Raw genomic sequence first — 16,519 nt, 5'->3', positions numbered from 1 at the left:
GTTTCTTTCCCATATTCTGAACATACTGAAGTTAGCCAGGATGAATTCTGTTGCTTGCACCCAAAGGTCTTGCCTTCAGTTTCTACTTCTTAGTCCTCAGGAAAAAGGGAGTGCTGGTTCTCAATTTAGAAGACAATGGTTGGACCATAACATGAATCACGTTCTATAATTTCCATATAATTTCCTCCTGACTGAACTCTGTAGTAGTTTGACATGGAGCAGCACCTAGTTTAGCCCTTCCTTTTCTCACAGCATGAGACCTCTACACACTTCTCTACAGAAATGGTGCCTGTGCCCATGGCAGACATCGCTAACTGATCACAACACTCATTCTTGGAGCATGAACACAGAGTGATAGATGTTGGGGATGTTCAACCCAGAACCTCTTCATCAGCAAGGATCCTTGTCCTTCTCCCAGATGCCTTGAATGTTACCTACCAGAGGCTCACAGCTGCCCTCATCTCCGGAGAAGTGCCCTCAACAAAATGAGAGGTGCCTCATCTGAGATAGCTTACCACCAACAACCGACAAGGGGCCAGGGACCAACTCTGAGATGTGAGTCATGTGCAGTCTTCAGATCACACCGAAGCAAGGCTGCTGCTGAGAATCCATCTTCATGTAACTCCTTCCATGCACCATCTGGCTTCCTTTGCTCCCTTTCTCGGGAAATTCCTCCCCCAATAAACCCAGAGCATCGGAATCCTGTGTCCGTTTCTGCTTCAGGGAACCCACCAGGACAGAATCCTTCTCAACATCGTCGCCATGCTGCCAGTACCAAGATAGGAGTTGACATGCGAGGCTAAACCTATGGGACATCTCGGCCGGGAATATTATTAACAAATAGGAGAAATTATGCCAGCACAAAAGAAAACAATGACAAAGATGCCAGGAACCTAGATGAACTGTCAGTTTAACCACTGGCCTCTTCAAAGACAAAGGAGAGCCTACAGCCTGCAGAGTGAACAGCCTGTGACTTTGTTGTTGAGACACAGGGCTTGGGTAAGGTTTGGAGACCTGTCCACCCATATTTCTTCTTCTTCAGTCCATCACTCAGGACAAGTTTTTCTACAGGAAGGGGGTCTGCAAGACAAAGTGGGAAAAGGTGGTATTAAGGAGATAAGAGTCCTTATTGCAAGAAGCTGTCATGTTTAATAGCAGGAGACATTTCTCACTCTCTTTGGCCAAGCATTATAGTTAAGGAGCAGGTGTGCTGTCTTAAGAGCATTCCTACGAATGGCATCGGGGAAGCATCACATTTGGGCATCTTTATTACTAAATATAACCTTGCTTTTTTCCATTCTATTGTTTAATGCCAGCTGAGTCTTACAAAAATGGAATGTATTGGGTAGGAAATGGGTAAGACTGCTAAAATACAAACCTAAAATAACAGTGGTGAAAAATAAATAAAAATCTATTTATCTCACATGCGGAAGGGCAGACTGGTATTGTGGCTCAATGGCTCAGATCTCCGGGGGGTACAAACTCCTTGTACTTTGCAGATCTGTCATCCCCTGGACTGTCCCTCCTGTCCACATTTCAGACACCAGGAAGTGGCCAAGGGTAGAGGAGAGGGCATCTGTCTCTTCCTTTTAAGGGAATGATCTGGATTGCATATCACGGTGGCTCATTTTCCGTGGATCCAAGAGTTTGATAGACAGCCACACCTAAAACCATGGGAAACTGGGGAAGAAAGGGTTTAACCTAGAGTCCAGCTAGAAACTGAGCATTATTTTTATTATGAGGGAAAAGAGAGTGGACATTAGGGGACAGCGAGTGAGGTGATAAGATGTCGGGAACACAGGCAATGACTTGAGGAACGAATGGCATCATCTTAGGGAAAGCAGGGTGACTGATGGTCTCTAATGCTTCAGGTCAGTGCCACAGGCCACCAAATTCTGCTTTCCTCTCCTTCCACATCAACGTGCTTTGGCCAATGAAATGTGGACAGAAGTGATGTGTGTCACTTTCAGGCAGAAGCTTTAAAGGCCAGCACACCGTTCATGGTGTCTCTCTTCCCTCTACCATGAGACTGACTAGGGATGTTCTAGACAGAGGCTGCTGATGTGAACAGAGCCCCAGCTTCCCCCAAGGTGGGTTTATCTCATGAAGGAGAAATAAACCTCTATGCTTCTGGGAGCCAATGAGATTGCCAGGGTGCTGGTTACGGCAGCACAGCCCAGCCTAGCGGGACAGATTCAGCACCTGTGCCTTCCTGCCAGTGCATCTACAGTGGAATCATTGTTCAAAAAACACAGCCCATTGATATAACCATCATAGTACAAATGGATGCCTTTTATGGAACACTTACAATGAGCTAAGCCCAACACATTATCATTAAACTTCTCTTGGTGTTGATAATCAGTTTACAGATGGCTCCTACCGCTTGCACTTTGTAATTCATCACTTAAAGGTATACAGGTTACTGCTACTGGAAACGACCCTACTGGATGAATCATTTCATAAAACAAGAATCTCTGGGGAGTAAGTTCTGCCCTTAAATACCTTTTCTGAGTTCAGCTTTTCACAAATGGCAAGACTATAAAATTATATTCCCTGTAATTAGGAGAAAATGATGATATTAATGATTTTATTATGGATGGCTAGGATATTAGGACTGCAAGCAGGGGAAGAACCCACTAAAAGTGGTTGAAATGAAAAGGAAAACTAATTCCATCAAAAGCAAAGAGGCGGGGAAGCTCCCGGGTTGGTTCACTGGCTCTGTGGTGTCATTGAGGACTGAGATGCTTCCCACACTTTTGTTCTGCATCCTCAGAGTGTCAGTGATGTCTCCCCTTCATGGCCCAACGAGGCTGCCACAGTCCCAAGCACCATATCCACTTATGACAACCTCTGGCAAGAAAAGAGGGGAGAAAGGCAGCGTTGCCTCACCCGTCTTTTTTCCTAAGGCAGGAAAGCCATTTTCTGAAGCCCCACAGGAGATCCTCACCTGCGCTACACAGGCACTTTGCCCACACCAAGCCACAGACAAGATCAGGAAAGCAAAGTTCTGGTACTGTCAGCCTCTGTAGTGGGCACCTGCCGGGCTAGAGAGTCAGGACAGGATAGGTGTACCTGTGGTAACAAACACCCCCAAATCTCAATGACTTAATACAACTCACATTTGTTTCATACACTTACACTGGACATCCATGGAGTCTCTCAAGGATCCAGGATGCACCGTTTGTAATGCAAGGGCTCCTTGCTCCCTACAGCAGAGGGAGAGGCAGCTGGAGTTATACACCAGCTCTTCTTGCCTTCAGTCTGAAAGTAATCCATGCTACTTCCACCTTCTTTAATCACACCTTGTCCTATGGCCCCACCTTGCTGCAAGCAAACAGGAATGTGTGCAGGGGTGCATGAAACCCCATCTCTGCCACACTGGCGTTTTCTTACTATCCCCTCTCCCTTTCTTACTCTCTTACCCCTTCCTCAATCAACCCCAATATTATCGCCCTTGTTTCTCTGGCCCATGTGATCTCTCCCTTCCTCAGATATCCTTGCGTCCAAGTTCTTCCTGAATCTTAACGACTTCTACTAAGTCAAAGCATTTGTTCTTATACGTGTTGTTGCTGTGGAGAAGAAGGATAAGAGGGGATGGAAATGGGGTGGGTATGGATTGAGAACAAAGCACATCAGGAGTCTCCCATTTCAAGGTGAGGTTCGCTTTTTCTTAAAATGTCTAAAGAGTCGTTTCAACCTCATACCACAAAGATTCATTTCCTGAAAAAACAACAACAACAACAACAAAAACCTTTCTCAGCTTTATGCAAGAGATGCAGATGCCCTCCTGTTGATATAACATCAACTTTATAATTTCAGTTGTGTGAAAAAAAAAAAACCCTACATGTGCACTGGAGAGAAATCTTAGTAAAATATGGATAGCGTTTATACCTATGCACTGGGATTATCAGTCCTTTTAATTTTCTTCTTAACATACAAATGTAACCCTTTAATGGTAGGAACAGGGGAGGGACTTTTTTTTTTTTAAGAAGTCAAGATTCCTTCAGCTCCAGGTGTTTCTTCCATACAGTTGTGCTCAGGGTGACCAGGAAAAGTTAATTCCCAGCACAGACATCAAGGAGTATAATTCTCAGGGATTTGTTGTCTGATGGGGAAGTAGGACACAGGGACGGGGGAAGGATATATTACCTCAACTTAAAGTTGAAACCACCTTCCAACCTGTCTCAAAAATCTTCAGAGCCTAGCTGATACTAGTAAAGTTTGACAGAAAATCAAATTCCAGTCATTTTTGCCCCAAAATGTTGGCAAGAAAGCTGAAGAGGGTCAAGAATCTGCATCCCCACAGGCTTTCTTGAGCGAGGTGTTTATAAGACTCTCACCCAGAAAAGGGGTCGACTCTCACCCCACGAAGGGGTAGATACAGGCAGGCACGTGTGAGCTGCCGCGGAAGAGAAATGAGATCTCTGACGCACTCCGGGCCATGGGAGGGAGGCTTTCCTACTATTCTGGCCACAGAGAAGCCACGAGAAAGAAAAACAGAATGGGAGAAAGACTCAGATGAGATCCAACTTCTGGTTCCGCGTTTGCTGCTGCAAATAATAAAAGCTCACACTCCTGTCTGGCCCCTCCGTGGAGGAAAAGTGCTATGGGACTGGCGCATTTATGACACACTGGGGGCCTTTCTCCCAGGAGAAAATCCTTCGTGGTTTGAAAGAAAAATACAGCGCAGTTCCTGGGTTGTTTGCGGTCACATTTCCTCAACCACAGGCTTCTGCTTCTTTTTGATCCTGCAGAAACAAAGGCAGTTCTAACTAAGGAAACAGGGACCTTTGATGTTGGAATTGAATCTTAGTTGCTGGGAATCACGTAGAAATCAGAAGCCCACGTCTGAGGCGGGGGAGCACTCGGTGACATCAGGGTCAGTATGCCAGCAGGTTCTTGAGACAAGCAAAACCAACACTGACCAGTTACGTGGCACTGGGCAAAATCAAGAGATAGAGCCAGACTCTGTTTTCATGTCTGTAAGATGGGGATAATAACAGCCCATGACATTGTTGTCAGGATTAAGTCAGGCTTGGGTATGCAGGATGAGTTGACTCCTTTTCCCTCCACAACAGGTGCACATTTCCTCTCTCTACCTGGGATCCTGTCTTTGTATATGTGCTATACATACAAACTGCCACAATCCTCGATGTCCCAGAGGTTTACTCTTGTACCTATTACTATTATTATTTATTCTTTTTTTTTTTTAGGTTTTTATTTATTTGAGAGAGAGAAAGAGACCATGTGAGCGCGGGGGAGGAGCAGAGGGAGACAGACAAACAGACTCCTCACTGAGTGTGGAGCCTGATGCAGGGCTTGAGCCAATGACCTTGAAATCCTGAGCCAAAACCAAGAGTCAGACACTTAATCAACTGAACCATCCAGGCGCCCCATTATTATTTATTCTTAACGTCACAGTTTCATTGCTATTTTGGAGCGCTGGTTTGTTTTCTTTTTTAATTTCTTACTCAAGAAAATTTATCCAGCAGTCACTTCTCAGTGAAATATTACTGCCAAGTCCATCTACACGCCTCCTCTCTGGGTTTATTTATTTGTGGTTTATTTTCCCAGCAGCTACTACAATTCCAGAACACAGGGAGTCTCGTTCGTGGCTCACTTCTGGGAGACTTGACAGAAGCTAGTTAAATATTTTAGAAATTTCTCTTTAAAGAAAGGAGCTAAAAAGAATGAGGTCACTCGAGCTGCTAAAATGTGGTCCTACATCTCAAAGTCACACTTAAATGTCAAGGTTGTATTTGGCTTTCAGTGTTTTTGGAGGAGCCACAGTAATTTTATATTTATGGTTTTCTTCAAAGTCAGTACTATGGTCTTACCTATTCACAACCTTCATAAATAAGTTCATGGCTCTGAAAATCAAACATATAACTATTCACTTTCCAGTTCAAGTAGATCATTAGGTGTGCTTATCATGAAAGTGGGACTTCAAATTCTTCACCAACCAAAGAAAATACAATCATAATCCAAGCAACATTTCAGAAGAGCGCTGCTTTATCTGGAGAAGCAAAATGTCGGCTGACGGTGAGATACGCGCAAGAAGGTAAGAGGACCAGTTCCCATAGGTGTGACACCACTGTGGTGCCTCCAAAGTGATCACTCATAGCAGTTCCCCATCAGGGAAGACGGTACACCAGCACGATGCATTAGATCCTGAGGATTTCCCTTTTTGCAGAAAGAAGAAACAGGGAGTCCTTGAGAAGTTAGAGAGTTTCCAAGCCAACCCCTCCAGGCCTGTCACTTGTCTCCTGGAGTTGACTGAAACATCGGAGAAGGACAGGGAATTCTCAGGCTGGGTTTCTGACCCTTCCTGACCCCTGACACCTGTAGGAGAAACACATGTCAACCTCCAATAACTCAGAGACTTCACAGACAACATCTCTTTATAAAGAGCACCATTGTGAAAATGGTCTTATCAAGTCATTTTCATGTCCCACAGAAGGCTGAAAGAAATTTTCTTTGTTGATCTCTTGACAATCAATTGCTTACTAGAAAAACTCTTTACAGTGGTAGGAAGCAGCCTGACACTGGTCTCCCAATATGAGCCACAATCCACTCTAGGATGAAGGAGGCTAAGTCTTCCAAAGACTGTCACTTCTCAGATATACCTGGATGTGGATGTTTGAGATGAAAAGCAGGGCCCATTTCCTCGTCCACATTATTTTATTGAATAAAATAAGTAATATAAATACTTAAAAAATCATTTTTCCCCTCAGGATTTAATATAACCATTTCATTTTAATTGAAAAAAAAGTCATAAGCCATAAATATATTTCTTGATTGACTTGAATTGGGCTCTCCTACAACAAAAGCAAAAATACTTCTCACCACTGCAACACAGCAGAATGTCTGTCTATTCCTCATTTGTGATAGCTCCCCTGTGAACAAAAAGCCTCCCTCTGAAGGTGACCTCTGGTCTGTTCTCTTGAATCTAGACGGCACTCAGCCCATCCAGGGTTAGTCATTTTATTCAACAAATGTCATTGAACACTGCTGTATGACGGGTCCTGTACTGGGCTGATATAAAGGAATGCCACCATCCCTGACCTCAAGAAGCTCACAGGGGCTGGGGTGCCTGGTGCCTCTGTGGGTTAACCATCGGGCTCATAATTTCAGCTCAGGTCCTGATCTCAGTGTCAGGAGATCAAGGGCAGAGTTAGACTCCGTGCTGAGGATAAAGACTGCTGAAGAGTCTCTCTCTCCCCCTCCCTCTCCCTCTTCTCCTCCTCTATTCACTCGCTCTCTCTCTCTCAGAAAAAAAAAAAAAAAAAATTGAAGCTCACCGGGCTGTGGGCCTGAGGAGAGGGACCAGGGTTGCAAAGAGGCAAATGTGGAGAAGCCAGCTCTACCTGGTAAGGTTTCAAGAGAATTATTCCAATGAAAGTGTGAGCTCAGGCCTAACAAATGAGTGAACTCTATTCATTCATCCATCTCCCCAAGACAGTGTGGTAGTAGTAGAACAAAACAGAGGAACTATACATAGACCCACACAAATATGACCAAATGATTTTTTACAAAAGTGCAAGAGCAATTCAAAGGAAGAAGGGTGACCTTTTCAACACACGGCACTGGAGAAACTGGAGTCCATAAACACCACCACAACAAAATCATAACTTCAGTATAAACTGCTTACTTTCTACAAAAAAAAAAAAATTCAAATAGATGGTAACTCAAAATGAAAAATATAAAACTTTAAACTTTTAAGAAGAAAACATAGCAGAAAATCTGTGGGGTCTGGGGTTAGCAAAGCATTCTTAGGACACCAAAGAAAATAAAGTTGTTAAATTGGGCTTTAAAAGTTAAAATTAATTTTAAAATTTAAAAGTTCTGATCTGTGGGGTGCCTGGGTGGCTCAGTCATTAAGTGGCTGTCTTTGGCTCAAGATTGCAGGGTCCTGGGATTGGGTCTGCGGTCAGGCTTCTTGCTCAGTGGGAAGCCTGCTTCTCCTTTTCCACTCCCCCTGCTTGTGTTCCCTCTCTCACTCTGTCTCTCCTTGTCAAATAAATAAATAAAATCTTTTTTTAAAAGTTTTGGTCTGTGGAAGCAATTAAGCTACATATTTGAAAATCACTTAATTGATCAAGGGGACTTGTATCTAGAATATATCAAGAATTCCTAAGAATCAGTAAGGAAACAAACAACTTTAAAAAAAAATCAAAAAGCCTAAATAGACATTTTACCAAAAAATAATACAGGTGATAGATGAGTGCATGAACAGGTCTTCACCATTTGTCCTCAGACAAATGCAAACACAAATGCCCACAAGGTACCACCACACACCTATTAAAAATCTGATAATAGCAAGTACTGGTGAGGATGTAGAGAAACCAGAACATACAAACATTTCTTATAAAGGTGAACATAAGCTTCTCATATGACAATGACCCAGCAATCCAGACCTTAGGAATTTTCCCAAATTCCTAACCCAATTCCCAGACCCATAGGTCTACCCACAGATTTGTATACAAATGTTAATCTGAAGGGGCTTGTTTGTTTTTATTTCTTTTTAAGATTTTATTTACTTATTTATTTGAGAGAGAGAGAAAGAGCGAGTGAGGAGAGGCAAAGGGAGATGAAGAAAGAATCAAGCAGGCTCTGCACTCATCTCACGACCCTGAGATCAGGACCTGAGCCGAAACCAGGAGTCCTACGCTAACTGGCTGAGCCACCCAGGGACCCCTGAAGGTTTCTATTCATAACAGTTAGAAGCAGGAGACAGCCCAAAGGTGCCTCCAGCAGTGGACGGGAAACAACGTGCAACAGTCACACAATGGTCATCACCAGCAGGAAAGAGGAACAACCATGGCTTCCTACATGGACATGGGTGATCCCAAAAGCATTACGTTAAGTGAAAAAAAGTCTGAGACTGAAGACGACAACCTGTAGGATTCCTTTACTACAAAATGCCAGAAAAGTACAAAACCCCACAGTGACAGAAGGAAGAAGAGCAGGCCAGGGGCCCGAGGTGAGGAGGGGATTGGTTGCCAAAGGGCACAAGGGAAGTTTTGGAGTAATAAAATATTCTTTATCATAACTAAAGGTAGTCACATGACTGTACCTATTTGTCAAAACTCTTCAAATTGTATAGTAACTTTAATCCCCCCAATTTTATTGCACTTAAGTTATACCTCAACAAGGCTGATCAAAAAAAAAAAAAAAAAAAATCAATGGGAGGCAAAAACCCATAGGTGAAGCCAGAAGAGGTTAGAAAAGGCGTTGCAATGGAAGAATGTGCTCCAAGAGATACCAAAGTACACCTTAAGATGATCATCATTTTCAAAGTGTGCTATTGGTACAGCACAAATAATCAACTGACGTAGGTTCCAAAACCTGTACCATCCAGGTCAGTGTGCATTTCTAGTAAATACTTTGGAAGCAATTTAAATTAGTGGGGAAAGAATGGACTATTGAATAAGTTGAGTTGGAATCTGGATTCCATTTGGAAAAAGAATGAAGTTTGCTCCATAATTCACACCATTCTCAAAACTTAAATCATAATTGGTTGATTGGCCCTTGACTTAGCTTACAGGCTCACTCCATTGATCTCTTTACCCTGTTAAATGCAGAAAGACCACTTAGCACATTATGATAAGGTCTTACCGTAAATAAAAAGGATTCTACCAAACACCCACACTAACTGTAGGCACTTCTGCCTTCTGATGGGAGGTGGCATCAATCATTACAGTGGGAAAATAATGATCTACGATTGTTCCCAGCCACCTGCCCAGACAAAGGACAGAAAAAGGGCAAAGCTCCTGGTAGTCCTTCTGAGATGCCAAAGGGTGAAATTCCAAGGAGACAGATGATCTCAGGTCACTCTGATGCTCCTCGGATGTCCAGGGAAGGGGGTGAACAGCTAAAATTCTCTCTGTGTAACAAAAGGAATTTTGTAGAAGTCTCCTCAAAGAGCAGGGGGGCTGTAGTGTGGTGAGGAGGAAGGCAGGGAAGAATTCCTGGTGACGGGCTAGCCAAAGGACTTCCAAAGACAAAGCGGGCTAGCGGCTGATACGCAGTGTTAACTTGTCGGTGTCCTGCAGTGTAACCTCCCTTCTGTCACATCAAGTGTCAGGAAAGTCTTCTTACCCTGCATAGCTTGAGTGGGTGGTCTTGGGGAGAGCAACAGGGTGGAGAAGGTTTTCTTCCTTATTCCTGTTTTTTCCTTTCGTGAGGCTGGCCATCCATCAGCAGAAGGCTCCTCCATCATTTGTTGTAAAGAGTTACGGGGTCATCACTCAGACCCTGGCTCCCTCTGTCATTCTTCAGAGCTGGCCAAATCGAGATCCGAGACACAGGGCGTTTGGTCTGTACCTCCTTACCATCAGTTTCATAGGCCTGTGTATGATTCTATCATTAATGTGCTCCTGGAGAACACGCTCCTTCCCTTTTTCCTTATCCTCAGTTATTTCTGGATGCAGGCAAAGAGGGGAGGAGGAAATCCCTTGAGATCTCAAACTCCAGTAAGGGATTCTGTATGAAGTGAAAGCTCCAAGAGTCATCCAATTAAACAGTGAACCCAGGGCAGGCTCCTCGTGGGAACATTCCAGAACACAGAGTTGAGGAGATCTTCCTGGGGTTATCTTGGTCTGACTCCCATTCTAACTCCCTCACTTTGTTGCCAGCACCCTGGCAGACCCTTTCCAGAACGTTCTTTCCAGTAATTGGCCTTCAGAGTTTCCAGGGCACCACGTGGAGCTGCACTAAGACATCCCAGCTGTGTCGGCCACAGCTAGAGCCTGGCAGGCAGGATGATGACTGAGGGGAACAAACAGAAACTGACTTTCTCTGAGACCTCCCCCAAAAGCATGTGCTGCTTTGGCTCCAAAGGGCAGAGTTTCTTTGTTTGGTTTTAAGGGTTGGGGGAGAAGCATGGAAGAAAAGGAGATGGGTTCCTTTTGACCAAAAAAGTCAGCCAGTGTGGAGGATGGCTGGCTCTAACCCAGACTAAGATTATGGGAAACACCCAGTTCTGAGCAAGCACAAGTATTTTTTCAGTGACTCTAGCCAACACCAGTCACTACTCTTCACTTTGGCACCCTGCTCTTAACCACTGCAGGGTTCGGAGTCAACGAGCCCTTGGATCATGGGAGTCCACTCACTTCTATTGACCCTCCCTATTTTACACCCAAGGAACTGACTCGAAATATAACATCTCGTACCCACTTGGTGAGCAGTGGCACAGCCCAGACTGAGAACCTGAACCCCTGAGTTCCAAGTCTGTGTCCTTCCCATGGCTTGAGATTTCATGGCTCTCCAGAGGAGGAGGAGCCCTTTGATAACAGATATCTCATGTTTTGCCCAGAAGAGAGGAGACAACTGATGTTTGAAAAGAGCCTACTACATTCTGGTCACTAGGGTAGGGGCGTTACTGAGTATACACTTTTGGACACGTCTCCCCAGGCCCCAGCAAGCCTCTTTGCTGGAGTGCATTGTTATGGACTGAATTGTGTATGATAAAAGTTCACATATTGGAGTCCTAACCCCCAGTACCTCAGAATGTGACTATTTGGACAAAGGGTCTTTAAAGAGGTCATTAAGTCAGAATGAAGGCATTATCATGGGCCCTGATCCAATATGACTGGTGTCCTCATAAGAGGAGATCAGGACACAGACACAACAGAAAAAAGACCACGGGGAGACACAGGGAGAGGACGGCCATCTACAAGCCACGGAGAGAGTCCTCAGAAAAAAACTGACTCGGGAAACAAAGAGAGGGTTGCAGAAAGAGAGGTCCATGGGTGGATGGGGTAACTCAGTGATGGTCAATAAGGAGGGCACGTGATGTGACGAGCACTGGGTGTTATATGCAGCTGATGAGTCACTGAGCCTTATATCAAAAACTAATGATGTACTATACGTTGCCTCATTGAATTTAAATAAAAAATAAAAAACAAAAAGTTTTGGCATACTGGACTCCAATTCCAGAGGAGACCATATATGTACAGAGCAAAAAAATTATTAAATTTGAAAACAAAACAAAACAAAACCCAAAAATCTACCAACATCTTGATCCCAGGCCTCTAGAATTGTGAGAAGGAATAGAGTTCGGTTGCGTACCCCACCCAGTCTGGTACTTTGTCATGACAGCGGTAGCAGACGAAGACTGGCACCCGCTGCCCATCCTACCCGAGCTCCTGGACTGGGACTCTGTCCCCCAGGCTGTTGCTAACTGAGCCATGCAGACCCTTCACATCGGAGCGAGGATGAAGAGAGTCACCGAGAGCAGCAGCCGGAGCAGAACCTTGAATATACTCCTGCTGCCAAGACCCCCACAACAGCCTGGGTCCCTGCCCTCTCTGCAGCCCCCCTGCTTTACCTTTCAGCAAATTCCAGAAGAGACCTCAATCCCCTTCTGTCACCCCACTCCCTTTCTTGGTTAAACTTTTCCAAAGTGGATTGTGTTCCTTGCTACCCAAAGCACTTTAACCATGATATTTACATATATTGCCTCATGTGGTTTAGTTTCTCCCATAGGTGTACCTGCCCCATCTTCCAGACAAAGGAACTGGGGTCCAGCACAGTATCTGGTCATGGTCACAAGGTGGTGGAAATGGAGTTTGTGGTACTCATGCTCCTTCCACTGTCCACCCTGTGCTTGATGGCACATCCCCTCCATGTTCCCCCTGCAGATATGCAGTAGGTGCTCAAAAAAAAAACCCTGTTAATTAGGGGCGCCTGGGTGGCTCAATCAGTTAAGCATCTGCCTTTGGGTCAGGTCATGATCCCAGGGTCCTGGGATGGAGCCCTGCATCAGGTTCCCTGGTCAGCAGGGGAGTCTGCTTCTCCTTCTCCCTCTGCCCCTCCCCTTGCTTGTGCACATGCTCTAATAAATAAATAAAATCTTTTTTTTAAAAAGTCTTGTTAATCAAATACATGGACTTACGTTCTGTTCATACACCAAAGGATAGGTAAATACACGGTATGTTCAAAGCCAAAGGGAAATAAAACTCATGTGAGAATTTCATCCATCCTTCTACCCTTCTGCTCCGTGCAGGCTGAATGAGGTTGGAGATTATAAACTAGGTTTTCTGTATCTCTAACTCACTCAGGAAGACCAAAAGAGTTTTGTCCCCACTGACCCCGCAAGTCCTCTCTACTTCTTCTCCTACGTGGGATGTTTCTTCTTCTATGGACCAGGGCAGCTACTCCAGCAGTAGGATTTCAAATTCTCTAGAAGAAATCTCTGAACCCTGAGTCTCTCTTGCTTCCTGCCCCTCTCCCATTTATCTTGTAGAAAAAAGATACACACCACCCTTTGTCCAGGACTGTAAACTTGCCTCTCGTGGGGCTTGGGAAGTCAGAGGAATCAAGAAGATAGAATGAAAAAAAAAGAAGAAGGAGGAGGAGAAGGAGGAGGGGCGGGAGGAGGGGAGGGGGAGAGGGAGAGGAAGGAGAAGGAAAGAAGAAGAAGAAGAGGAGGAGGAGGAGGAGAAAAAGAAGAAAGCTCTGGGCTGGCAAAGGATTTCTGGGCATTTCCCTCATCTTTATAAAAACAAAATTACTTTCCCCCCTCTCGCTTTGGAAAACCCCCCAAACAAATCCAAGATCACTTGTATAGCTGTCATTAAACTTCCCTGGCAGACAAAGACTCCAAAGCTGGCTGGCAGGCAGAAGGATGGTGGATATGGCCTTGCCATCTTGTATTTCAACGGGGATGCCTGAAGTTCAGGAGGGGGCCCTGGCCCCTCACCACAGCCTCGTGGGGCCATGAGGGAGCTAGCTGTTCAGGATCCTCTGATATTTTGTAGACCAGGGGAGAAAGGCTGAGGGCGGGGGTCTTTTCCTCCATGGAGCTCTGTCCCAGGCCCCCCAGACCCGCTGCCTGGGCCTCCTGGTCGCCCACACTCGAACACAGGGGCTCAGAGTGAGGAAGGCAGCAGAAATGCAGTAAAACACTGAGCAGGTGCTCATTGACAATATTTGTGTTTCCGTTATCCAGAAGCCATAATTAACTGTGTAGGGATGACGGTTAATGGAAACACGAATGAATGAAGAATGACGAATAGTCCAACCTCAGCAGGGAGAAAAACACACCGGCGTGTGGGTCAGGGCGCTGCCTTTATGTGCCAATTTACAAAGAGCAGTGTTTCTGGAGAGTTTTCTTAGCCTCTCAACCACTCTGTCGGGTGCCACGTAAACCTCTCAACCACCCCATTTTGCAGAGGGGAACACTGAGGTTCAGGCGACAGCTGCTGCCTGACAGCAAGGAGCAGGGCAGAAGCAAAAGCTCCTGTCTTCTGACTTCAAACTCAACCATCTCTCCCTTGCCTTCTGCCCAGCCTGGGAGCTGACCACCGGCAGAGGTCCCACCAAGCCCCCAACATCTGAACCTTGTTAAGCCTTGATTCTTGCCCCCAACTTTCTTTTTCCAAAATGAAAATATCTGTACTGGGTTTGTTTGTTTGTTTGTTTGTTTCCCGTAATTGTAAAATAAACACTTGGGAAAAAAATTGTTTTGAACAATATAGATGTTCTATACCAACCAAGCTTCCCCTGTCCCATAGCAAATCCCTAAATCCACCCACATTAGGAGGACCTCAGGTCTCTCCTGCTGTCCCCCTAGTTACTTCTCAGAGGTCCCCAGAGTACACACATGCACTGGCTGCCCCCCACCAAGGCCCACGGGACAGCGCCTGTCTCATCTCTCCAGCTCTGGTTCCTCCAGCCCACTGGGGTCCAGAGGAGCCCTTAGAGCTTCCAGAAAGCAGGCCTGAGCTTCTCATAGGCTGACTGGATGGTGTAAAGTCTTAGCTCTCGCTAGACGTCCCACTTCTCTTGGCTGGGCCGCTCTGGCACAAACCCTTGGGCAACCCCCTTCCTCACACTTCCTTCTCAGTTGAGGAAACCCCATTGAATTAAGAGCCCTGGATGAGACCAAGAAGGGAAGAGAAGGGTTTTAATCCGTTTCCTCCAAGGCTGTCCCTTAAGAGGTGACAAAGGACTCTCAGTGAGCCTCTTTCTACCAGCATGAAAATTGCATTGAGGGACAATTTTCTAGGATGATTTTTGTGGCTCCTAAAGGTGCTGCATCAGCTCACAGTCTCCTTCCCTCTCTCTATCTCTCTCTCTCGTGCACGGTCTCTCTCTCTCCCTCTCCCCCTCTCTCACTATCTCTTCCTTTCTTCCACACTCCGTCTTCAAGATAGCTGACCGCAAACCCTTAGGTCCCTAACTACCACCTCCCCTTCAGAAACCACCCCATTTAAGCACCTGATGCCCAGGTAGAGGCAGCTCCCAACATGACCTCTAACCTCTCACCGCCACCTGGAGCTTCCGTGTATCTCTTCTCCAACTTACCAGTAAAGAGAAGGAACCCACATAAAATCTGTCCCTCTCCTAACGATTTGTTAGCAACGGAAAAATGAAGTCACCAAAGACAGGAACTTGATCTTGGACAGTCACCCAAAAAGTGACCTATTTACTCCAAAGAAAGGCTTTTCCCCAACTCCACTGAAGGCAGGAGACCAGAGACCAGCTCTGTGCAGGGGGATTAACAGATCTCAGAAGCGCTGGTATTCTCCTGCCCATGGTTCACAGCAGAACCTTGCCTTTTCTGTTTATCAGGGACTACCAGCCTTTCCTTGCACTTAAATTGCAACTAAAATAAAAGTCAGTCGGACCAGTACGCTTCCCCTCCTTACCCGTTCTCATCAGTAGAGTTTGTAGACCTGGGGAAGCGTGCTGCTACATTTACTCGGTCAGCATTAGATATCGTACTTAAAACAGCTGGGAGAACTTAAAATAACTGCAGTGGAGCTATTAGAGTTAGGCAAAGAAAGGGCTTCTAGAAGCCTGGGGCTCCTGTCCCTCGGCCCCGGCACACCTGCTTCCCGCTCTGCTCCCCTCTTGATTCAGTTGGCCGCCTGCTACGTGGAACTCCTGTTTTTGAGTCATCTCCGGGGAAGAAAAATATGTTCGCTTTACAACACACCTTTCAGTGAACTCGAAAATGTGGTCTTTACGGTGGGGCGTTTCCCGTTTTCTCCCAGCGCAAGACGTCTTCCTGTGGGAGAGGGGGTGAACGTTGTTTTCTTTAGGGACCCTGAGAATTAAGGCGGAACTCCCGCAAGCTACCTGGTGGGTGGGCTGGGTGGGAGACCCTCGCCCCCCCCCGACCCCCCCATCCCCCCATACTCCCTACACCCCACCCCACCCCCGCTCTGTGGCCTCTACTGTTGGCTCAACCGTTCAGAGAGCGCGATGAGCACGTGCTCTGTGCTCCCTTTCCCCTGGCAGAGGCCCTTGGAGGAGGTGCTCACAGAACACCGTGTGAAGGGTGCCCCCACCACAACCACCCCCACCGGTGTTGTGCACCCATGGCCTGTGGGGGAGGGTCGGAGGGAGGGAAGGTTCTGGGCTCTTTCATGGTTGCTGATTGGAATTTTCCATCCTCTGGGTGAATGGCTGGGATGTGGGAGGCATACCTGGTTTCCAGCCGTAGTATCGCCTCTTTGGGGTTAATTGAGGCTGCAAATTTCCATTCATGCTCCCGACTTGCCCCCGG

The 16,519-nt window shown here is 46.0% G+C and overlaps 1 long non-coding RNA gene across 1 annotated transcript in view; it reads right to left on the bottom strand.

Moving 5' to 3' along the window:
* The window catches only part of LOC309845045, a 39,633-nt gene extending 23,114 nt beyond the window's left edge, over positions 1–16,519 (bottom strand). Inside the window, exons 1-2 of the long non-coding RNA XR_014300999.1 lie at positions 16,440–16,519; positions 15,947–16,018 (exon numbers count right to left, since the gene is read on the bottom strand). This is a non-coding gene — a long non-coding RNA (uncharacterized lncRNA). The remainder of the gene's footprint in view (positions 1–15,946; positions 16,019–16,439) is intronic.

Source organism: Mustela nivalis, assembly GCF_964662115.1.
Source record: "Mustela nivalis genome assembly, chromosome: 1".
In the NCBI taxonomy this organism is placed as follows: Eukaryota; Metazoa; Chordata; class Mammalia; order Carnivora; family Mustelidae; genus Mustela; species Mustela nivalis.
The sequence above is the reverse complement of the archived record's forward strand: the minus strand, read 5'-3'. Positions and strand labels throughout refer to the sequence as shown.